The sequence below is a fragment of the Phyllostomus discolor genome, chromosome 2 (assembly GCF_004126475.2).
Source record: "Phyllostomus discolor isolate MPI-MPIP mPhyDis1 chromosome 2, mPhyDis1.pri.v3, whole genome shotgun sequence".
In the NCBI taxonomy this organism is placed as follows: Eukaryota; Metazoa; Chordata; class Mammalia; order Chiroptera; family Phyllostomidae; genus Phyllostomus; species Phyllostomus discolor.
Window position 1 is genome coordinate 132564023 of NC_040904.2, and position 25400 is coordinate 132589422.

The following is a 25400-nucleotide window of genomic DNA, read 5'->3' on the forward strand; positions in this document are numbered from 1 at the left end:
GCAATTGTCATCCATGAAATTTATGTTTATGACTCTATTATTTTTGAGTTGTTTGTTCCTTATTGACTTAATATTTTCAAATCATATTCTAATATTCTGTTCTCTTATTGATTCTGTGTTGCAAATATCTTTTTCAGGTTTGTGATATTTCTTTTTTATTTTCTGATGCTTTCAAGAATAGATATTTAAAATTTTAATAGTCAAATTTATCAATATTTTTCCTTATAATTCATGATTTCTTTTTGTATTTTAAAAGACTTTACTAAATACATTTGTATTTTTTTCCTGAGTACAACAGCATTTAGTGGTCAGAAACTGTTGTACAGTGTTATAATCAGCTACAGAAGCAGTGCTTGAGGATGGGACCCAATCTTTCCCACGCTGGACAAAGCAGTATTGCACATGAGCTGGCATGTGGCTGGACCCACGTCTTTAGCCCCAGGGCCTGAGGGGAGACCACCATCTAATAGTCCCCAGCTACCACTCTAGTCACCAGAGGAGGGGTATAAACCCCAAATACAAGAAGAACCCCTTGTCCCCAGTGTCAAAATGGGTTGGACATGGGAGAGTTGTGATTAAGGGGAAATCTTGTGTAAGCTGTTAACAGAGTTCAAAGAGGTAGGCATCATCCCTGTTCTCCATCTCCCGAAGGGGCTCACTTTCCTGGTTTCTTCACCTGCTCATCAATGTTGGCAAAATTCCCCTCAGTTATGGACAGGTTTTCACACATGGTTGTCTGCACGGGAGTCAGAGAGAATGAGCAATCATCTGCTTCGTGGTGTCCAAGTGTGTCGGGAGCAGACTGGACGGCACGGCCTGCTTGTGCTGCTGTGTGATGGTGGCACATCCCTGCTCCAGTTCTGGAAGGGTGGAGGTGGTGGGGCTCCAGCACTGTATGGTTTCACAGAGCTGGCACAACTTGCTTTGCATATCTGCATCCTCTACAGAAGCTTTATGCTTGGCAATCTCATTCCCCTTTCCCAGGACACTCTGTAGTTGAGCCTCTACTTGGTCCAAAATTGCAAGGTCCAGGGTGCTCAGCTTTGCCTGCAACAGCCCTACAGCCTCTATAAGGCTGTAAGGCCGACTCCCAGTACATCTGCAGAAAGGGAATCCTGAGCCTCATGATCACAGCACAAAGTTTCTTCCAGTTCTCTCAGGCCTTTTGCAAGTTCTGCAATTTGGGCAGCTTGAGAAAACTTGTCCTGCTCCAGCTGAGAATGTAGTTCCTAAGTGACAAAGCTGCTATCTGGGGACGGGGTGGATGGGGGGCGGAATCCCACTTGGGGTCTTTTCCCCTGATCCAGCCCTTTTGTTCTTTGTTGCTTCCCGCTGCAGCAGTAGGTGCTTAGCCAGCGCTTTATCTGAGTCAAGAAGGCTGGTCACTGCGTCTGGTCCCAGCAGCTTCTCTAGCTGGGAAGCAACCAGGGCTGTTAGCTAGCACCATAGAGGTAAGCTTCTCCTCAGTGGCTGACTCCTTCACCGCTGTCTTGGTTATCACAAACTTCAGTTGTCAGCTCTTGGACCTCATGCAGTAGTCTCTGGTACTTTTGCTGGGGTGTCTGCGTCACTTCCAGACTCTCTCCAAGCATCACATCTTCTCTGGATTCATATCTTGTCCTCATGGTTTTTCCAGTGTGATCTGAGAAATCAAGTCCCTTTGTCCTCACCTTGTTGTAGGCAGAATTAGGATTGACGATGATGTGCTGCTCCACACTTGTGCCAGTCACTTCCTCTGGTTTCCTGAACATCTGGCTTGTCCCTGGCAATGCCGGGAAGGTCAGCACATTGAGGGTCCGCAATGGTGGTGGTGAGTCAGGGGGGGAGGGGCCGGCGTTCCGGGAGGGGAGAGGCTGGGTCTGGGCCCTGGGCTGAGGCAGCTGCAAAGGGAGTGGCCTATATTTGTATTTTCTTCTAAACCTTTTTAAACTGTATTTGCTACATTTTAATCTTTAATTCCTCTGAAGCTGGCTTTTATGCATGGTGTGGGAGGGGGAATCGTCCAGCATCATTTATGTGATGCCGTCTCTCTTCCCCTCTTCCCTAGCCACCCTCACGCCCACCCTGTCTTTCACCTGTGAGCTCTCTTTCTGGTCTGTGTTGTGCTCTGCTGGGCACAGGCTCCTCTCTGTGCCTACACTGCACAGTGTTAATTATTTTATCTTTATACCAAGTTTGGTTGAACACATATCAGTTTTTTTAAATTTAAGAGTTATTTTGTCCCTGTCCATGAGTTCTTTCTATTTTTTGCTTGATCCCTTTAGTCCCCAGGATACCCCACAGAACTGTCAGCCTGCTCTCTCTCTCTGATTCTGTCTTTATTTTACATGTTAGTTCAGTCTGTTCATTAGATTCCACATGCAAGTGAAATCATATGGTATTTGTCTTTCTCTGACTGGCTTATTTCACTTGTGGTGGTTACAGGGGATAGGGAGGGGGTGGAAGAAGGTATAAGGGTGATGAATGATAATGGAAAAAATACAATAAAAATAAACCATTAAAATAAAATTTAAGAGCATTTTGGCTGTTCTTGGGCCTTTGGCCCTCTGTGTAAATTATTTGAGGAGCAACTTAATTTCCTCAAAATGCTATCAGGAGTTTGCATTTTGTAAGGCGAAATGAAGGCAATGTGACTTCAATCATAGCCCAAGGTTTACGGCCCTTGTCCCAGAGTCAGACACCTGGCCCTTCTGCATTTGCGAGCTCTGTCCCAGAGCATGAGAGGATGATGCTGGAGGTCCCAGGGGCCTCCACTCCTGCCTCCGTGAATAACCCCCAGCCACCGAGGCTCCAGCGGGTCAAATGTAGGTCCTGTTTGGCCATTTGCCTTTTTGTGTGGGCAGGACCCTGTAGGTCTGTCACGATGTACTTATCAACTGTCTCAGTGATGAATGGCCAGGTTGCCTTCAGCTGCCGGACAACACACCCTGTCGCCATCTTTGTGTATATATACACTGTTATATTTTTGTGAGGATTTGAGGTATATACCCAGAAATGAAATTGTTGAGTCATAAGTTATATAGATATTTGGTTTGCTTGAATACTGCCAAGCTTGTCTCTAGAACAGCTGCAACAATTCACACTTCTATATGCCACGTCTGGGAAATTATGGTTTTGGCTTGACATGTAGCCTTTTTTCCTCACATAATTCCTAAATGTTTTTCAGGGAGCATGCCTTCATTCTATAATCATAATCATAAAACTACTTCCTTAAGACCAATCGCTCCAACACACATACACGCACACACACACACACTCACAAAACCTTACTGGAAATAATTCCTTAACCCTGACCCTTCCTCTGCCATGAAATAGTCTTTTCTTCGGTGGCACTGTACATATGGTATTTCTTTATTCCAGCAAATCTGGGTTCATGTGCCTCCTGTCTCCTCCATATGCAAAGAAGCACCCCATCCTCAAATGTGGTGAGATTTTGTCTGGTATACAAAATTCTGCTATTAAATCATAGCAAAACAGAAAAGTACGGTTGAGTTTGATAAATATGCACATATGTCTAGAGCAGGAAGAAGGGTTGGACACTTTTTTTCTTTAGATGGTGACAATGACTGATTAGAATACTAACTTAATAGATGTGAACAAGCTGAAGAATGGTGCCAAAATTGTTCTTAGCTCTGAGCCCATCATCCAGCAGAGCTGTGAAAGCCCTGCCCCATCTTCCTTCTGTCAGAGTTCTGTTGATTGCATTTGCTATAGTTCCTCATATTATAGTCTCCATTCTTGTCTCTATTCTGCCATCTTGTGGTCTTTCCTGTTATTGCAATTACACTGTTCACTCGGGTAAGTTTGGATTTAGACTTGACATAACTGCTGTCACGTTGCCTGCTTCCTTGTGATTCCTAATGAAGAGATTTCCAGCTTCAAACAATGAATAGGTGAAAATTCGGATTTTTTTTCCTGGATGGGCTACATATATCCTTCCTGGAAACTCTTCGAGGGGAGGGACTCTTTTATTTTTATTCTTGCACCCACAGTTATTATCCTAAACTTGCCACCTTGTAAGGTGGCAATAATATTTGTTGAATGAATAAATTGCTTTTTTTCCACCAATCTGAAATATCAGTTATTGTAATGTGTTTAGATAGCGATTATTTTCCTCCTCAGTCAAGAGTTTAATTGAAGTAAAGAGTATAAATGATAATACGAGTGTGTATGATACAAGTATTAAAATGTATCAGAAAGCACTGGCCGGGTTGCTCAGTTGGTTGGAGCGTCATTCCAAACATCAAAAGTTGGCAGGTTTGATCCCTAGTCAGGACACATACCTAAGTTACAGATTCGATCCCTGGTGAGGGTGAGTATGGGGGACAATTGATCAGTGTTTCTCTCTCACATCAACGCTTCTCTCTCTCGCTCTCTCTTGCTCTCCCCTCCCTTGCTCTATCTGTAAAATCAATAAAAATATTCTTGGTGACAGTTTAAAAAAATACCAGAAAATACAGTTAAAAAACCTACCTGCCCTAGATTTTTAACATAATCACTGTTAACACAGTAATTAGGTATTTACCATTGTAGACCCTTTTTAATATGTCTATGTATTTACATCTATAAATATTTATATAAGCATTATATGCACACACATGTATAGATTTTTTAAACATAAATGAGACCATATTCTTGTTACAGTTCTCTTACTCCTTTCCTCCTGCTTAATGTGTGTGGGAGATGATTCATGTCCATATTTAGAAATTTATAGCATTCTAACAGCTGCATACATTCCATAGCATGAATGTCTCATAATGTTAAAATTATTTCCTTATTAGTGGAAATTTTTTCTTATAAATCACATTGACCTGCATAACCCTTGGTGCATGTGTATGCTTTTCTAGGTCAGAGTCCTAGAAATGTGGTTGTTGAGTCAAAGGCACATGAATGTTTAAAATTTTTTATAAATATTCCTAAATTTATCACAAATATAAAAGCCACATGTCATGAATAAGCTTAGTAAGAAAGGTTAAAATTGCTATGCCATTTTGTTTTGTTTGTTCACTCAGAGGCCTACTGAATTTTCTGCTTTTCAATCAATTGTTCGAGCACCTCATGGATACTGTTTCCAAGTGCTGGCCTGAAAAACTGGCCAAGAGAAGCACAGCAGGGCTGGTCCATGCTGCCCCCCAACTGAGAAGCCTAAGCAGGGGGGAGGGAGGCGCCCAGAGCCCCGTGCCTGAGCTTTCAGAGCCATCTCTCCACAGAGGCTGCTGGTTCACAGAGGAAGCCCTGCAGTGTCCATATTTGATAAATGCCTAGCTTTGTAGCGTTATGAGAAAGGGATTTTGCAAATAGAAATGAATACATACTCATCATAGAAAATATAAAAAATGAAGAAAGGTATTAAGAATATTCAGATCAGCTTTAGTTTCATGATTAACATGTTGGCATATATCTTCCCAGTTATACACAGTACCTTCATTTAAAAAAATTTTTTTTATCCTCACCCGAGGACATGCTCATTGATTTTAGAGAAAGGTGGAGGAAGGCAGAGAGAAAGGGAGAGAGACATGTATGTGAGAGAGAAACATCAATCGGTTGCCTCTTGCACACACCTTGATCAATGGCGGAGACTGAACCTGCAACGCAGGCATGCGCCCTGACTGGAATTGAACTCACATACTTTTGGTTTACAAGGCGATGCCCCAACCAACTGTGCCACACTGACCAGACTATACACAGTTGTTAAACAAAATTGGAGCTACACTGTAATGCTGCTATTTTGTGAGCTGCTTTATCCCTCCACTTAAAACATATATTGTGAACTCTGCTTTGTATAGTATCACTTTGGTGTTTAATTTAGAGAAAGCATAAACATTTCTATCTACCTACCTGTATCTAATTCCAAAAAATTTCCATCTTCCCTGAGTAAAACCCATTACTCATGAAGACTTTGAGCTGACTGAGAACATAGAAACATATCTTTGATGCTTCAACATCTACGTCTTTCACAAGCAAGTCGTATTAATGAACTGCACTAAAATGCATATGACTCAAGGTAGGGAAATCCTACCTGTATGTTAATATTTTATCTGTTACTTATTAGAGTATATTTGATTGAGTACCTACTATATATTAACATTTTTGCAAAGCCTTTGACAAATAAATACATTGTTTCTGATTGTTATGATTACCTTCAGAAGTCGGTATTATCAATATTTTGCAGACACGAGAATTGAGATCCAGAGAGAATAAACAGCTTTCTCAAGGTACATGATGGACAAACAGTAGAGTTTAGATTAGAACCGAGGTCTATCTGATTGTGAAACTGGTGCTTCTCTATAAATCTTTGCAGTTTTGGTAACACATGGTGACTTCTGTACTCAAAGTCACAGTTTTATATTCATTTTATGATTAGGTTTAAAGCAATTCCCAAGATAAGTTAAGAAACTTCAGTCAATTTTTCTAACTATATAACAGAAGGTTAAGCAAGCACACGTTTACTCTCTTTTTGTTGGGTCAAACAACCCTTTGTGTGGGAGGGACTGAGAATTTCTGCCAAAACTGAAACTAGTGCGCCATCTATTGGCCATAGAATTCTAGGCACTTGATACAGGGAAATCAACGCAGAAAATACTCTTACCAACAATCTTGGACCAAATGTGAGGGAAAGTTAAGAGCTAATAAAATCTTTTATTTTTATTGTAAAAGATAATTTATTGAGGTGAAATTTACATAATGTAAAATTAACCATTTTACAGTGACTAATTCAGTGGTATTTTGTATATTCACGATGCTGTACAACCACTTCCTCTAATTCCAGAACATTTCCATCTTCCCTGAGTAAAACCCATTATTCATTAAGCAGTTTTCCCTGTTACTCCCTCTCCTATTCCCTCCTGCATCCCCTCCCCCACAGTCCTTGGGAACCACCAATCTGTATTCTATTTTGTTGAATTGATCTATTCTGGGCAGTTCACATACATGGAACCATAAAGCATGTGATGTTTTGTGTTTGGCTTCTTTCACTTAGTATATTTTGTTGGTTCATCCATGTCATAGTAAGTATTAGTATTCCGTTCCTTTTCATGACTGAATAATATTCCATTCTTTGTATGTACTGTAACTTGTTTATCCCTTTATCCTTTGATGGATATTTGGGCTGTCTCCACCTCTTGGCAATTGTGAACCACACCCCTGTTAATGTGAGTGCACATATACTTGTCTGAGTACCTGTTTTCCCTCTTCTGGGTAAATACCTGGGAATGGGATTACATTAGCCTGGATTTTAAGAAGAAGATGTGAGTGAGAAGTACTGTACCTGACGATGGAGCTGAAGCTATTGTTTGATCCAAAGTAAAACAAATCATCTCAACAGAAGGAAAAAATGGGTCTGAGAACATACATTTTCTTATGTTTGTTTTTATGAGAATTTATCCACCACAGAGATTAATTAAAAAGCCCTCCTGAGGGGCTTGTTTTAAAATGCAGCTTTTGCCCTGGCTGAGTATCTCAGTTGTTTAGAGTGTTGTCCTGATACACCAGGGTTGCTGGTTCAGTCCCTGGACAGGGCACATATGAGAATCAACAAACGAATACATAAACAAGTACAACAACAACTTGATGTTCTCTCCCCCCACCCCCCACCTTTTAATGCAGCTTCTGCTCCTTAGCCAGTCCCCATTCTAGTTATGCAGGTTTGGGTGTGGGGAGAATCTGCTGTTTTAAGAAATTCTCTGTGGTCTGGTGTGAGACTCCCTGAGTCCACACTTTGAGAAGCTCTGATTCACCTCTCAGTAGCTGCACAGCCTGGGCAAACCAGTTAACTTCAGTAAGTTGCAGGCAGTTCATCTCTCCTATGAGGGCAATACAACTTGCCTTGCAGATTTGTCTGGAGGACCCCATTAGAAAGCAGGGCTTTGCACTGTGTCAACAAATGTCAGGTGCTCAATAAATGTCAATCTTCTCCTCATTGACATTTGGAGGTTCCATTCAGCCGGGATTTCAGAGGAACTATTTTCATTTTCCCAACAAAAATAATCTTGCAGCAACGCAAGGGGAGCTGTTGATCTACGCAGTGGCTTGGCGTGATGACCTTTTCCCTCTGCAGCTCTCTGCAGTGATGTTTGTGGAACTTAGTTTTCCCCCTAGAAAGACAACTGTCTTCTCTGCCTCAGGAGAGGGTTGCCCATCACTCCGAAGGTGATCTCAGAAGCTCCTATGAAATGTTTATAGAAACTATTAAAAAACAAAATTTTGTCTTTTACCATATGAAAGTTTTGGATACCTGTTTTTTAAAAAGTAATGTTCATGCAAAAGAAATGCAAAATTGTATTTAAGATATTTTTAATTTTTAAATACTCCTGTGGATTCTTGTTGTATTATAAGATCTGCATGCCCATGAAAAGTTATATTGCTACACCTTGGTAAATATGGTTGGAATTCCAGTTTGAGAAATTGTTAGTTGTAAAGGATTGAGGGATATGCTTATCTGTGACTGGCTTGACTTGGTGAGCATACCTGTTATAAAATATATATCTGTGTGTGTATGTATGTTTGCATGCATTTCTCTGTGTGTATATTTGTATCTTAAATATCTGTCCATTCATAAATGGCAAATGAGGAAACCTAAACCATCAGTTTGAAGGGAAAGGAAGAGGTATATACAAGAAGCCATACAGAACATAGAATAATGAAATGGAACTCAGTGTATTTTTCTGGAAGGTCAGGGTATGAGATGAGACCGCTCCCAGAAACACGGCCTTGATGCGGGCATGAATGCACATGGGCCACCGTGGACACAAACCACCAGTGTCCTGCGCATCTGTGAGTGCCAGACACTTTATCTTCCATAGTGAGGACACCACCTTGTCAAGTAGATACTATGACGTTATTAACAACTCACAGATGACACTAAGATTAACTAACATGCCTAACATCTATAATTCTTTGGGAGAAGAGCTGACATTTTACCAAGATCATTTTGACTCTTAACCAACATGTTTCTCCCCTTTTTGTGTCCTAGGGAGGAGGAGATAGTTCACCAGTGTCCCTTCTGGGCTGGAAAAAAGATCCTTCTTGCAGCTGACATCTCTACTTTTCCTCCATTGAAAATTTGTTCAAGAGAATACTAGGGGTGGGAGAGTTTGAAAGTCACCTGGCTCACTTCCCTCATGTCATTCAAGGCTTCATTCTAGTGGGCCTGCCATTCCTTTTAATGAGGCCAGATTTGGAGAGTTTACTACTTTATAAAGCAACCTATCAAATATCTGCAATCATAGTCATAAGGAAATAGTTTATACAACTCTTTGAGTGACCACTTTTGCCCAGTAAAGCCTCGAAATGTTTTGTTAGCAGTATTATTAATCAAACTGTTCTTTTCTTCAATCATTCAAATATTAACTAAGCCAGTCTTATTCAGGTTTGAAATTATAGTCCTAGGTAGCCATGAATGTGCTATTTTTTTCTGGAAACCCCATGGAGGTTAGTTCATTTCAAATTTGCAGGTACTTAAAGCAGTCTCTCTTTTTTCTCCTCCTCCCTCTGTGCAGCTCCATACCCTTAATTGTCATTACCAATGCTAAAATAGCCACCCACAAAATGCTGATCTCCCAGAGACTTCTTCCTCTGGGTCAGAAACTCAGACACATTTTGAACAGCTCAGTGATATTTGGTAATCTTTTCAGTTTTTGCAATTCAGAATTAACTCTTTTCTAGTTTCAAGAAGCAAGTATTATAAGCATTGATTTACCGGCATTAAACAGTTCTGCTTTACCCTCTGCCATTTGCATGTAAGAGGACTTCTGTCTTTTGAGATGTGCCCTCTCCCCACAAAATCTGTTTGCATATGAAGATCAGGTCTTGGGAGATCCAATAAGGCTCTTTCTTGTACAAAACTTTTCTCAGAGTCAATATGTGGACATTTGTTAAATGTCAAAGGTAAAGTTATTACAGGAACTCTTTCAAAAAGCCTAAATGAGAACCCATTCCACAAGTGCCCCTTTAGGCCTGTTATTTTCCTGTGATAAGTTACTTATTCTAAAGTGATTGACTGATTTCTTAAAAGGGAGTGTTTCATTATCCTTTATTTCTTGGAAGCGTCAATTCTGATCCTTTTATCAGTTTAGTTATTCTTTCCCTTCACTCTCCCTTCCTTTATTCATTCATTTAAGAAATACTAATTGATCAGAACTAAGCTAGGTACTATTTTATGTGTTGGGAATACAAAGTCGAGCAAGACAGATAAGGTGCCAGCCTCTGAGAATTTACAGATGGGCACACAAATGGGCAAGATACCAGAGGCTATGTTGCATGTTGGTTGGGCAAGGCATAGAGCTCTGTGATAAAGGTGAACCGGGGTGACTGGGGCTGCTTTAGAGGGAGTGATCAGATAAGACCTCTGTAAGGAAATGAAATTTGACCTCAGATCTGAAGGGTAAACCCAGGAGGCATGTGAAAACTCAATCATTTCCATCACCATTCAGCTCCCCGAACTCTAACCCCTTGCAAATTAAAGTCACCATGTGAGAAATGTTCCACTGACAGCCGGGGCTGGCCTGCCAAGCCTGGGGTCAGCACCAGCCAGTGCGCCAATATCATTAAATTGAAGCCATTTGTCAAGGAGGAGGCTTTGACAAGAAACACACATTCTAAAGTGGTATTTCAAGTGCCATACTCTCAAAACTGGGAATGACACTGAGCCTCAGTGAGGCTTTGGAAAGCATGTACTGAGGCACGACCAGAAATGAAGCCCACTGAAGTGGTGCGGTTTTCCCCCCAGTTATCATGGGATTCTCTACAGACTAACTATGATGTATGTATGTGTTCTAACGAACAAACACAGCTAACCAACCATTTAGCTATTGATTAAATTAATTCTTTTTCTTCCAAAATAACTACCCATTTGGCTGAAATTAATGGGCTTATTTTTATTTATTTGCATACATGATGCCCTAAAGACTGTCGTAATAGAACCTTCCATAGTTTCCTCTAAGCTAACCCTGTTTCATGTTCATGTGGACACATATAAAGACATAAACACACGTGTCTTAAAAAGAAGAATACTTGATGGAAAATTTATGCTAGTACCAGTATAACTTCAGTGTATCTATATGGTATTTTCTCAAATAGATGACTTATATTAGGGTTCACACAAATGCAAGGCTACTGAGTACTCATGTAAGAGTTACAGACCTGAAGGAAACCAGGCCTCAGGTTCTCGGAAGAGAGACTTTGGGATGGGTGGTGACCAGCACTTTGGAGCTTGGGAATGTCCTGCATGCAGGGCAATTTTCCTGAACAACCACATGTCTGTCTGTGTTCGTAGAGAATGTTCTGCAATATTCTTTTTCTCTTGTTCCCTTTTACTCGCAGTCTTGACTCTTGCCATGGAAATATAAATTTTAGATGTATTTTTATAATATAAATTTCAAGGCTTTCCATTTCCATGTTTCTAATAAATTATGAATATTCATACAATAATCTGATCACATTACTCTCCCAATTAAAACTTTTTGAAGATTCTTTTTTTTAAGGGTGATTGATGGTGAGACTTTTTTTTAAAAGATTTTATTTATTTATTTTTAGAGAGGGAAGGGAGAGAGAAAGAGAGAGAAAGAAACATCAATGTGTGGTTGCTGGGGACCATGGCCTGCAACCCAGGCATGTGCCCTGACTGGGAATCGAAACTGCGATGCCTGGTTCGCAGCCCGCGCTCAATCCACTGAACTATGCCAGCCAGGGCTGAAGGTTCTTTACTCAAGGTGAATTCCAAGTCGATCAGATGACACAGTCTGTCCTGTGCAGGCTGGCCTCTGCTCACATTGCCTGCCTCATCTCCCGAGTCTGCTCTATTCACTCCACTAAAACAGTTTCATTACTGAGCACCAGGGACTGTATAAATATCTTTACACACATTTTCTTTTTTTTATAGATTTTATTTATGTATTTTTAGAGAGAGAAGGGAGGGAGAAAGAGAGAGAGAGAGAAACATCAATGTGCGGTTGCTGGGGCCGTGGCCTGCAACCCAGGCATGTGCCCTGACTGGGAGTCGAACCTGCGACACTCTGGTTCTCAGCCCATGCTCAATCCACTGAGCTAAACGCCAGCCAGGGCTCACATTTTCTTAATTAGTCTTCAGAACAGATTCTCTAATCACCATGACTGTGATATTCCCTTCACCTGGAATTTCTTCTTGCTTTACCTGGCAAAAGTGCTTCTCATTATTCATGCTAAAAAATTTTCTCCTCTGAGATATCCTCCTTACTTGCTCAGAAAGAAGTAATCACTTCCTCAGGTGCGCTCTGACTACAACTCTCACACAGCACTATCACTATGCATAGTATTATTCCACTGTCATGTCTGTCTCCTCCACCAGGCTGTGAGGCAGCTAAAGTGGTGACCAGGAGTTAAATCATTTTATGATCCAGGCCTAGGACAATGCATGCATTAAATTAAATTGAGTTAAAGGTAACAATTTTGTATTTATCAGCATTTATCAGTTAACATCTATAGAGGGTTGAATGGTGGTCCCCCCACCCAAATATATCCATGCACTAATCCCTGGGACCTTTTACCATACCTTGTGTGGAAAGAGCAATATTAACTTGTATGGTTCTTGAGAGAAGGAGCTTATCTGGGATTGCAGTAGAGGGCCCTAAATATAATCACATATACCCCAGTGAGTGGAGGGAGACGTAGAGAAGAGGTGGAGGCCATGTGACCATGGAGGCAGAGGCTGGAAGGATGCTGCCATGGTCTAGTGCCCCTGGATCCACCAGGAGCTGGAAGGATTAAGGAACTGATTCTCTTTCAGAGCCTCAGAAGGCAGTGTGCCCCTGCTGACATCTTCATTTTGGACTTCTGGCCTCCAGAATCATGAGAAGATACATTTCTATTGGTTAAGCCACCTAGTTTGTGATAACTGGTGACAGCAGCACTAGCAAACTGACATAAAATCTTGTGGTAAAATTTCTCAGAATATGTTGCTGCGAAATTGAAAATAGTTGTATCGATCTGACAGTATAACGAACATCATGCAAAGTTATACACGTTTTCTCCTGAAAGGTTTTTTGTTGAGGTCCTTTAGGGAGCTAAGGTGTATTGTGAATCTCAAGCATTTGTCAGCATAATTTATCAGAGGGTTCTTTTTTTCATGGACTGTGCAGTAACATCATTTGGGGGATGTTAATGCTCTGTAGAACAGAGTTTGGGGTCTGTAAGACTTAGGACTCTTCTGGAATGAGGCCCAGTGAGGGTATTTGGAAAAGGTATCAAGGGCATTGTTCCTGCAATGTGAACACAGGAAACCACCATGGGCAGAATAAAATGCTTCTGCAAATTTCTGGTATTTGCTTGGCACAGTTTCTCTTGGGTTTAGCTTTGCAAAATCTTCCTCAGGCTTTGTTTTCCTGTTGGCCACAGAGTCATTTTGCGTCTAAAGGCAAGTCAGGGCTGGGCCTGAGGGAGAAACAATTGAGGAATTAAGTGACTGTGCTTGGTCTCCAGGCGGACAGAACGCCCGCCAGCTCAACTTGGAATTTGAAACATCGATGTTAGTTTTTAGTGTGCTTCCTCCTTCCTCTGCTATTATTGTTTCTGCTTCAACCTCTTGGAATGTGTCTTTCCCAATGCAAGTTAGTGCCCAGTGTCTCCTGGTCCATCGCGGTATGGTTAGGTTGTGTAAGAAAGTAACAGTGACTGTACTTGTCATGACTTATGCCTGAAGCAGGGTGGGGGGAAACCAGGAAGCCCAAGGATTAGATGTCATATAGAAAAAAAATTGGCTGATGAATAAGACTGGGGGGCGAGTCGTTAAAATATCAGAATGTGAGAGGGAAGTGCATAGATTTGCAGGATCTGGTTTAGTAAGGTTTATTCAATTTTGCAAACTTCAGAGTATATACAGGGAACATAGTATATGACCCAACCTCCCGAAAATCTCTAAGTGTAAAGAGAAAACTATCCTTAGTAGTTAGGAAATTTTACTAGAATAAGGCTGAAGATGGTGAAAAGAAACACCTACACAATGGTAGAAATGTTATTTCTGCCAACAACTCAACTAGGAGAATTGCTCATTAGACTATAGCTATAAAGTGTTACTTTCCTTTTTAAAAACTCAAATTATGTTGTTTCAAGATTGCTTACCTTACATTAGTATCACTCGAAGAAGTCTCAGTTATTTCTGAGTGCTGGAAATGGGTGCTTATCCTGTGCCCACAAATAGGCTGGTCAGCTGAAGTCACCTCATTTGCAGTTTTAGTTCTTCCTCTTCTGATCTGACTCCCAAGTGTCCACATTTTCTGCTCATGAAGCTGAGTGGAGATGGCATTTTATATCTTAATGTGCCAAAACTTTGCTGCTTGAAAGCTGTTTCTTTTTTTAAATTAAATTTATTGGAGTGACATTGGTTCATAGTGCCATACAGGTTTCAGGTGTGCATTTCTGTGACACATAATCTGTGTATTGCATCGTGTGCCTGTTGTGGGCCGCCCTGCCTGGTCTCAGGAAGCTGTAACCCCCTGTGACTTAGGCTGAGTGAAAGACCTCCGGACCAGGAGCCACTGAAGGAGACAAAACTTATTTCCCTGGCATGAAAGGCAGTCAATGACAGGTAACAATTCTCTTGGATAGAGAATGAATCTAAGACAGACGCATTCACGAAGGAATGACAGGGACAAGACTTGCAGGGCTGTGGAAATGAAGGGGTGATCAGACATCAACCCCTGCCCCCTTTGGCTTTGTCAAAGCCTGAGTCTTTGCTCTTGGATGTAAGAAATCCAAGTCTCCTGGCTGCCTTTGTCTTCTGAGACCAGCAGGGGCAAAACAGCCCAGACCAGAAACGGCAGACCCCCGGGGTAGTCAGGCCTGGGACATAGAATATGCAAGATCCTGTGAGATCTGTTTGCTGGAGGATGTTATTAACTTGGAATTTAAAAGCACAGGCAGGAAACTTTTGGAACCTGTACTTCTTTCATATGTTAAAAACCCCAAACCTTGCTGGGATTCTCAGCAGGAGTCCTGCCCCCACCTTTGTAAGTTGTTTACATCTTTTGATCTTTTCTGCCAGACTGTGAATCCACAAACTAAGTCTGTTTTCTCAATAAAAATCTGCTTGGGTATGGACACAGGGCGCTCCCCACATGAGGAGTGGCCCTGCTGTTCCTATTCCCCCACAGGACCTGGTTGTCTCTGTGTATGTTTTTAGCATGTTTTGACGAGCATCTGCAGCTGAGTTGGATACAGCTGGCCAGTGTCCTCCACATGTGCCCACTGCCTAAAGTCAAATCATCCGCTGTCACCACATAATTGTCTCCCTTTAGCCTCTACTACCCTTCCACCCACTTCCCTCTGGTAACCACCATGCTGTTGTCTGTGTCTATGAGTTTCAAAACACATGCGTTTGATACTTCCAAACACATCAACACATGCAAGGAGAACCTGGAGGTAAGATAAGAAAGGCAGGAAAAGAGTAAGGAATAAATGAAGATATTGTGTATGTGTGCTTGCCTGGGCCTTAATTCAGCCAGTCCTAAATGACTGTTGTTATAATTTATTGCAATCATGATGTTATACACATATTAATATGAACTCTCTCCATCCAAGGAGAAAACTAAGATAACTCTTTTTTTCCTCTCTCTCTCCCCAAACATTTGTTGCATATGGACTGTGTGGTAGCACCGCTAAGTGCAGGGAAAATAGTGGTGAACAAAATAAACACAGTCTTGTCTCCTATGGAGCCTGGAGTCTGGACGGCATAGAGAGCATTTGTAAAAAGAAGCATCCTAAAAAATTATTTAAATACAATTTTGTTAAGTATTATAAAGAAAAAGCGTATGACACTCTTTTTTTATTGTGGTAAGAATACGACATGATATCTATTCTTTTAACAATTTTTAAAGTACACTATATTTAAAATTTACAGTATTGTTGGCTATAGGCACAATGTTGTACAGCAGATCTCTAGAATGTATTCATCTTGTAAAATTGAAACTTTAACCCCATCGAATAGCAAACCCTCATTTCACCTCCCCAGTCCCTGTCAACCATCATTCTACTCACTGTTTCTATGAGTTTAAGTATTTTAGATACCTCATATGAGTAGAATCATGCAGTATTTGTTCTGTGACTGGCTCATTTCACATAGCATAATGTCCTCCAGGTTTATCCATGTTGTAGCAACTGGCAGAGTTTCTTTTTTTTAAAAGACTGAATAATATTTCATTGTATGGGCATGTCACAGTTTCTTTATTCATTCATACAGTGATGAAACTTAAGCTTTCCCATACCTTAGCTATTGTGAATAGTTCTGCAAAGAACATGACAATGCACATATCTCTTCAACATCTTAATATCAGTTATTTTGGATATATGCCCACTAACAGTGTACAAGGATTCTTTCTTTCTCCATGTCCTTGCCAACACTTGTTATTTTTTTTTTTTGTTGGTAATAGCCATTCTAACAGGTATGAGGTGATACCTCATTGTGGTTTTGATTTGCATTTCCTTCATGATTAGTGATTAGAATACCATTTCTTATACTTGCTGTATGTCTTCTTTGGAGAAATATCCAATCAAGTTCTTTGCCCATTTTTCAGTTGTATTCTTAAGACTGTATAACAAGAAGTGTAAGACCCCATCTGAAAGTGTATATAGTGTTGCAGGATGACAAAATAAAAATACAAGACATTCAGTTAGATTTGAATTTCAGGTAGACAATGAATCTTTTGGTATAAGTGTGCCTCACACAGTATCTGGGATACATTAAAAGCTTATTTGTCGTTTACCTGAAATTCAAATTTTACTGGGTTTCTATATTTAATGTGGCAACCCTATAAATGGACTGGAGAAGGAAGTAGTTAAAGAAGGCTACTTTTAGAAAGTGATATCTGAGCTTAGACCTAAAAAGCAATTGGTGTTATCCAGGTTCAGAGGTGTGGGGAAGAAAATAGGGGACAAGGGTAGGCGAGGTAGACAGAAGGAAGAGCACGTGAACTAAAGTGGGAAAGAATCACGTAATTTTAGTCATGGGCATAATATAAGGTTTAGAAGGAGAAATGGCATTTGATGATGCAAGAAAGAGAGAAGCCAGAAAGATCAGGGACTAGTAGGATAGGTTAAGGATGTTAAATGTTAAACACAGTGGAGTTAGATACTAGAAATTTGGGCTCTGCTCCTCGAGCCACAATAAGTCACCTGCTGGCTTTAAGCAAACCAGTTCACCTCTTTGGGTTTCAATTTACTCATGGGCCAAGTAGATGTTAAAATCCTGATGCATGAAATAATGGAACACAGACCCTGAAGGGTCCACCCAGAAAGAAAACCCAAGATTATCTAATATAAAATCCTAAAGTTACAGATGAAACTGAGGTCTAGGAAATACATTGGTCAAAAACAAACAAAAAATGTGTAAAGGGCATTGAAGTTCAACAGCCTTAGATTCAAAGCCTGGCTCCATCACTTTCTGCGCTGTGATCTCGGGTGAGCAAGTCAGCCTCTGTCTGAGTCTCCACATTCCTCACGGGTGGGGCAAAATTAATATCATCTTCCTTCCTAAATTGTCATTAAGATTCATGATAAAATAAATAGGATGCTGGTTGCTGAGACTTGTACATGGTAGTTACTCATCCAATCATTTTTGCTCCTATAGGTTGGCTGTGTGTTCATAACTGTAAAGAGTTCTGGGGTGCTTTGGTGTGAGTCTAGAAGACAGAAAAGGAAAAAAAAACAAATCATTGCTGTAGACACATATTATCCATATCACAGTTTTGAGCATGGCCATTTCTGCCTTTGAAAATAGTTGATCTGTTGGTTCTGGAGGCTCAGGGAGGGTGTGGATTCAAACAACAGGCTATGATGTGTCAAAAGTTCAAGAGACACATTGGGAGAAAGAGGAGCTAGGAGCCTTCAAGTTTTCTTCTTTCACCAAGTAACATTTAAGGGGTCTTCTAAAGATAATGTGATTCAAATATATTAGATTAATTAAGGAAACATTAAGGAATGCCCTTCCTGCAGCTTTTGAGCAGCTTAAAATCCACTTTGAGGAAGAGATATAAACAAATAAATCGAATAGACACATTTATTGATTGCTCTAGGAGAATGGACTTTGTTAGTAGGAATTTCACTCCAGGTTGGGGAGATGATGACTCTGGAGAACCCTGGAGCCTCCTTCAGACACCCGATGTGGCTGTCCCTGCTCTTGAGCAATGGCCCCAGCACCATGATCTTGCTCCCACCCAAGGTGCACAGCTAGTTTGGGCAGCAGAGCTAGTTTTTCAGTTCCCTCAGACACACTGAGAACAAATGGCAGGTACCCTCTGTTGTATGTTCATGTTTGATAAATGACAGTTGAGCTAAATTGTTTATTGAATGGCTCAGTGCCAGGTAGATGGCAAAATATTTAGCAGAATCTTTCATATGTTGAAAGCAATGGAAGTGCATGCTCATAGAGCTGTCATTTTTTTTCAGTGAAGATGGATGTGTGTGAACCCATCCATAGCTGCGTCTACTCTGTGTTTTTGCAAAGCAAATGGCCATATTAGGAGAGAATTTGGTGGCTGAGAATAGATAAACTAATCCTTTAACAAAGGTGATGTTTGTGACTCTAATTACCACATGTGGGCTGAAAATTAGAACTAAGAATGAGAATTTACAATTTTGGGTCCTAGGAAATGTTTAGTTTAAATTGACCATGGTTTAATGCCTCTAAACAGTTTAGTTTTTTGTGCTTCTCTTTGAAAGAAAGAAGTAAACTTAAGAAAACTATCTGGTATAAAGGATTAAGTTTAAGGTCAACCTCCCACACCTTCTGCAATTATGGTTTTGGGCAAAGAAAACTGTTGTTCCGGATGATGTTCCTGAGCACCTATCTTCACAATCACCGAAGAAAGGCTTGATTGTGTTCAGAAAGCCTGCCTTTCCTCACAGGAAAGGGAGTAGAGTGCTTTAGAATTATTGCCAACCACAGGGGTTGAGACAAAAATATGAGACTCCTAGTTAAAATATCCAGTGGACTTCTACTCTGCCAGTGGTCACAAATTTTGGGTGCTTGGTGATCTGTAGCAATTGTGTGAAGGTGTGCATCACTTACACATAATGGTTTTATTTACTTTTTTTCTGATTTTACCACTCTGTTTGTATATTATTCATTTGTGGGTTTATCTTTTTTTTTAATCTGTGTTGACAATTTCTGTGTAAATGTGTGAGGCCTACAGAGATTCTCTGGCCAGTTTAAAAAGTAAATGTACTCAGACCTTCTTTCTATATAACTGTTTCGGAAAAGTTAAAGTTTAGACTATAGATATTTTAAGAATTGTTGAAGTCAGTGACTTTTTTTCTAATTCATCTGAGGTCTATAGTATCTAGTACAGTACCTGGTACAGAATAAGTGGCACAGAATAATTATTACATGAATGATTATGGATTGCTGAAGATGGTACTATAGGCCAGGTATGGTTGGTTTCTAACTCTCTGGAGATATTGTGGGTATGGTCCCAATGATGTGTGTGCGAGTAGAAGAGAAAGTTGCTGCCTATCCACCGGAGATGCTAATGTCCTAGTGGGTACAGTCTTGTTTAGTTCACTCATCTTCTTAGGTGAATAGTCTCTAAGGTACTGTGGCTGTCCAAAGCTAAGGATTCTATTCTGGCCCACCCAAATTTTAAAAGTCATTGTTCCTGCCAGTGGGATTAAACGGTGTTATCAGAAGGCTATTTTTTTTCAATACTTGTGAAAACCCTTAAGCAACGAATACATTTTGACCTATTCATTTGAAATATAGAAATTTACCCTAGAAAAAAAAACAAGTAGAATTGTTATGGAGAAAATATATGTGATTTTTTCTTCACATCAGAAAAGAGTGACTAACCTGTCTGGACTTGCTGGGGATGTACCCCTTCTTGGCACTGTAATTTCTGCAGCACTGGGTGGTCCTAACCAACTTGCCATTGACCACCCTACAGCAGAACCGTCCTTTTTGCTGAGTAAATGTGTTGAGTTGCTGAGTGGAAATACAGGATGTGTGGTTATCAATTTGCCTTCTAAGGTATTTGGGTTTACTTAACTTCAAGACTTTTGTTTTTCAGAGATGGAGATGAATTTTTTGGGGGGATTAAAGGCAATTAGGAAAGGCTAAATGAGGGAAGAATTCAAGGAAAGAAGTAGACCCAGAAGCTCATGGCCACAGAACAGTGTCAAAGAGGGATGCATATAAAGTTGCTTGCTATGCAGTGAATTGGATATAGAGTTCCTCTTTCTTCTTCCCATTCCAGCTGATACTTAAAATTTGATTGGTGGATTAAACAGAAAATTTGATACAGAAGAGAGAATGAGTCAGTAGGAAAATTGAGCCATGTGTCCTATCCCTCTGCCCCCTAAAATACAGTGTAAGAAGGCAAACAGACAGAAAATACAAAAAGGAGTGTTTAGAACCTAAAAAGAAGGGAAAAAAGCTCTTTATAAATCACACAAAATAATGGAAGTATGCATAAAAATATAAGTGGGCAAGTCATATGAAAGGATATATGAATGGCAAGTAAACATGAAAGAAATGTAACTTCACCAGGAAAATGGAAATGCAAATTAAATTTATATTGAGATACCATTTTTATATTGAGATGAGATACTACTTTATACCCAGTAGACTGGCTTTAAGAAATAATATCAAGCCTTGGCAAGGATATATATCATTTGGGTTATATATTCCAATGGTAGAAATGTAGACTGTGGAGAACAATTTAACTCCACTATGGAGATCAATTTAACATTATATATCACATAATATAATATGACTCAACAATTCCTTTCCTAGGTATATTCCAACTCTCTTGTACATTGTCTTAAGATATATGCACAGAGATCTGTATTGCGGCATTATTTTTAATAGTGGAAAAACTGAGAAGCAATACATTGTTTATTTTAAGTTAAAACACTTAACCCCTTATAGTGATATTTTGCTCCAATAAAGGGACATTAATTAACATAACTTTTCATGTTCTTTCCACAGGAAGAGGAGTAAATTATTGGTGAGTTTGACATAAGGAAATAAACTTTCAGGGCCTGGCTCCTTGTTTTTTTTTTCTTGGGAGCATGCCACCATTCAAAAGTGCACACTACGTCTGCATCAGTCCAGAAATCCTGGCATTGGTGCGAGGACTACTCTAGATTACTGCTCCCTAGGCCTTCAGTTCTGAGGTTCAGAATTTGGAGACCCATTTGCCCACAGATACAACCTATATTCATCACTGTAGTTTAGCTAAGAATACATATATAAGACCTTAAACAGACATCATTTAGACCTGCTTTTCATTTAGCAAAATCAGCTGCTCATGCACCTGTAACCTTCAGCAAAGTCACAGGTCAAGGTGATGATGGGGACTTGAAAATGCAATTACAACTGACACAGGTACTGGGGGTCATGCCGAGGCAGCATTACATCTTCTAAGCCATCCGTGAACAGAACAGAATTTGCTAATTTTAAGCTGTGAGGGAGAACTGAACTTTACATGCATTCAGAGGTCCTAGTTTTAACCTTTTAGAACTAAGTCTACCTAAGTAGCTCCAGTTTCAAATTCTGTTTTGCCTCCAATATTACAGAGAATTTCAGAGGAACTAACAGTGGATATCTTGCATTTATGTGGTTTGTTCACAGATAAAGGGGTGATCCAGAGATATGCTAATGCCAGCTTGTATTCACTTACGACATTTGATTGTTAAATTTTTAGTAATTTTGTGATGTGGTTGACGTCACATTGGCAGCTTGAAATTAGCCATTGTTGGAGCATTTGTGCTACTGAAATTAGTAAACCCTACGCATCAAAGTTCTCTTCCACCCCAATCAAATATTAAACAATCCCTGAATATCAGGGTTCTCTCCTACCTTCAGCTCCAGCCAATTATTAAACACTTTGCATTACGTTCTTTCATATTCACTTTAGACTTAAAAATTACATAAGCGTAAACTAAAATTGAGACCCAATCTATAGTAGATGTTATTAAAACGAACAAACAGGATCAAGACACCAGTTATAAAGAACTATGCCATTCTGAGGGAATCAAAGTAGACAACTCAATGAAATTATGGCAGACCCAATAATTAGGAAGACAGTGAAAGAATTCCATGCCTGGAATAGTATCTCTTAAAGTCTGATCTGCTTAGTAAGTAAGCTAAGGATAAACTGGAGAGATTTGAAACACACAATATAGTAAAACATAAGGATACAACAATAAACAGAAGGGCAGACTGATTAAACTGAGAGGAGGAATTTATTTAGGAAACCAGTGGAGTCTTTAGAGAATAGGCAAGCCTTTTATAAAAGGAAAATGAAATTTCAAGGGTGGAGCATGTAAAAAATGCTAAAGGAAAAATGGACATGCATCTAAACTAAGTCTCTTGGAGGGCATTAGAAGGGGTGAGGGAGACGCTGCCTTCACTGATGTCCTGTCAGAAGCACTGCCCAGCGCCCAGTGCAGAAAGGCAGACTCGTAGGAAGAACACTGGGCTTATTGCCCCAGCGAAAGCCAGGATTTGGGCCACTGGTAAGAGGAGATTTTTTAACATGATATAGGAAAAACAGATTGCTATGGTCTTGTTTCTAGACAAAGGCTGTGAGACATTGCCCTCGGAAGGTTAAAGACTGGATCCCCTTACAGACTGAAGCAGGTCTCCACAGTAGTGGCAGGCAGATCTGGACAGAATTCAAAGAAAATGAGGAAGATCAGCATTATTCTCAAAGACTTATTGGAAGAGTGCCAAGGTTCCAGTTTCTACATGTGGGAACATAGGAATTTCTTGTTCTATGAGAAAACAAGTCTGAAAAAAATTAGAGAATTAAAACTCTAAAGAAAGATACAGCAAAGATAAATTATTAAAGGAGAAATAGGCAGTGCAAGGATAGATTGAGTCCAGGCCTGGTTTAAGGTCAAGCTAAAGGAGATGCATTCTGACTGAGATATTCAACCAGAAAACCTGAAGGGGAAGGAAGTTTGTTTGAGCAGTAGATAATTCTGGCAGGTTCAGAAAAAACTGGCTTCATTTCTCTTCAAAAAAAATTTTTTATCCTTACCCAAGGGCATTTTTTTCACTGCTTTTTTAGAGAGAGAGGAAGGGAAAGAAAAAGAGAGAGAGAGAGAAACATTGAATGGTTGCTTTCCATATGTACCAAATTGGGGATCATATATACCTGGACCAACCATCAAACCTGCAACCTAGGCATGTGCCCTGGTTAGAAATTGAGCCTGCAACCCTTTGGCTGTGGGACGATGATCCAACCAACTGAGCCACATGAGCCAGGGTCTGACTTCATGTCTCTTATTAAAAAGAAATTCAAGGCAAAACATGAAGAAATGTGTTAGAAAACAATGGATCAGAAATCAAACTCTAAGTTTAAGGAAAAAAGATATTTAGGGGTAGCAAAATTGTAGTCTTTTACAAGGTAGAGAGGAAAAAGTAGTCCTTTAAGAAACAGGATAAACTGTTTATGAACCCTATAGAATCTCTCTCAAAGATGTAGAAAAAGAGTGTAGTTAAATAAAGCATTAAGGATTACCCCATTATTGCAATACAGTTCCCCCCACCAATAACACACACACAGAAAAGAACTACCCAAGGACAGAACCTTTAAAAACAGAATAGATAATCCCTTGAGGAGGATGAGTTATTGGTTCTTTCTCTGTCAAAAGATGCACAGATTTTTAAAAAACCAACTACCTACAGCTTCACTTCAAGAAGGTGTGGAGACAGAAAAAAAACTCCATGATCTCACATGCAGAAGCTAAAATACTGGGTTGGCCAAAAAGTCCATACGGTTTTTCTTGTAAAATAAAGGATATATTTTTCATTTTTACCAATAGCTTTATTGATTTGGATATTTTGAGTATGTCAGCTATCTCCTGAGTCATAGAATACTGAATTAATGTCTCTATTTAATCACTATCAACTTCAACTGGTCTATCCCACCATGGAACATCATCCAGCAGGAAATCTCTAACGTGAAACCTCACAAACGACTTTTGACATGTTCAATCAGTCACAACACCTTCTCTATACACTGCACAAATCTTTTTTTGCATTTCAGTTGCATGTTTACTTTTCTTGAAATAACAAAGCATAATATGCAAAAATGTCACTTACTTTCTTCCATCTTCAATACTAAAATGGCTACACACAAATTTACCAATTTTGATGTTTTTCTAAAATGCACACTGATATGACAGCTGTCACAATCCAATTTAACAAAATTATTTTGAATAAAGTTAAAGACAAGTAAGTGTTACCAGAGTTATCTTATGAAAACAAAACAAAACAAAAAAACAAACGAACACTTTGGCCAGCCCAGTGGTTGATTATACAGAAACAGAGATTAGAATGGTGGTTATCAGGGATGGGGATGTGGATGAAATGAAGAGATATGGGTCAAAGGGTATAAAGTTGCAATTATACAAGATGAATAATTCTAGAGATCTAATGTTCAGCACAGTAACCAGAGTTAATAATACTCTAAGGAATACAGGAAATTTGCTAAAAGAGTAGATTTGAAGTACTCGGTTCACACTACAAAAAATAGCTACTCAAAATGATATGTTATTAGTTTAATGTAGTAATCATTTTACTACATCAATATGTATCAAATCATCATGTTAGAACTTCCAGTCAAGATGGAGGAGTAGAATAATGCTGTACCTGCCTCTTCCCTATGACCATATTAACATTACAACTAAATTACAGAACAACCACCCTTGAGAACAACTTGGAGACTGGCTGAGCAGAGGTCCTATAACTGAGGACATAAGGAATAAGCCATGTTGAGAATGGTAGGAGGGGTGGAGATGCAAAAGAGGCTGGTCCCACACTCAGGTGGGTATGGGTGGTTAAAAATCAGGAGAGATTCTTTGCCATGCAAATTTCCCCTGAGGATTGAGGGTTCCCAACCCCACACTGGGCTCTCCAACCCAGACCACCAGTGCTGGGAAGAGGAATCCCCACAATATCTGGCTGTGAAAATCAGCGGGCATCCCATCTCTGCAATGGAGGGTTGATGGAGACCCAGGCATTTTCTTAAAGGGCTCAAGCACAGACTCATTTACTCACAAACACTTGTCCTAAGCTCCAAAGACAGCAGCATGAAAAGTGCTAGGGACACACTTGGAGGAACTGAATTGTCTGGTTCCAGGGCAAGAACTGGAGGGTCAGCACTCTCCAGGACTAAAGTGCCATTGTTCCTCATTGAGCACTGCTTCCACATAGCCACAGGTGCCAGCTGATGACAAATCTGAGTCTCCCTCAACCTGGCTGACACCACTCTTGCCCCACTCAGGTGATCCTCTGAGACCTTGTTCTACCCAATTCACATGCCCAGCCCAAACATCTTTCAGAGGCTAAGCCATACAAGCAGCCAGCTTGGACCAGTGCTGAGAACTTTCCTGAAATCTCTCAAAGGTTCACTAACCCCAAACAAATA

The 25400-nt window shown here is 40.0% G+C and overlaps 1 pseudogene; it reads right to left on the reverse strand.

Moving 5' to 3' along the window:
• Positions 1–392: 392 nt before the first annotated feature.
• On the reverse strand, positions 393–25041 carry LOC114514050 (annotated as a pseudogene).
• Positions 25042–25400: the final 359 nt, after the last annotated feature.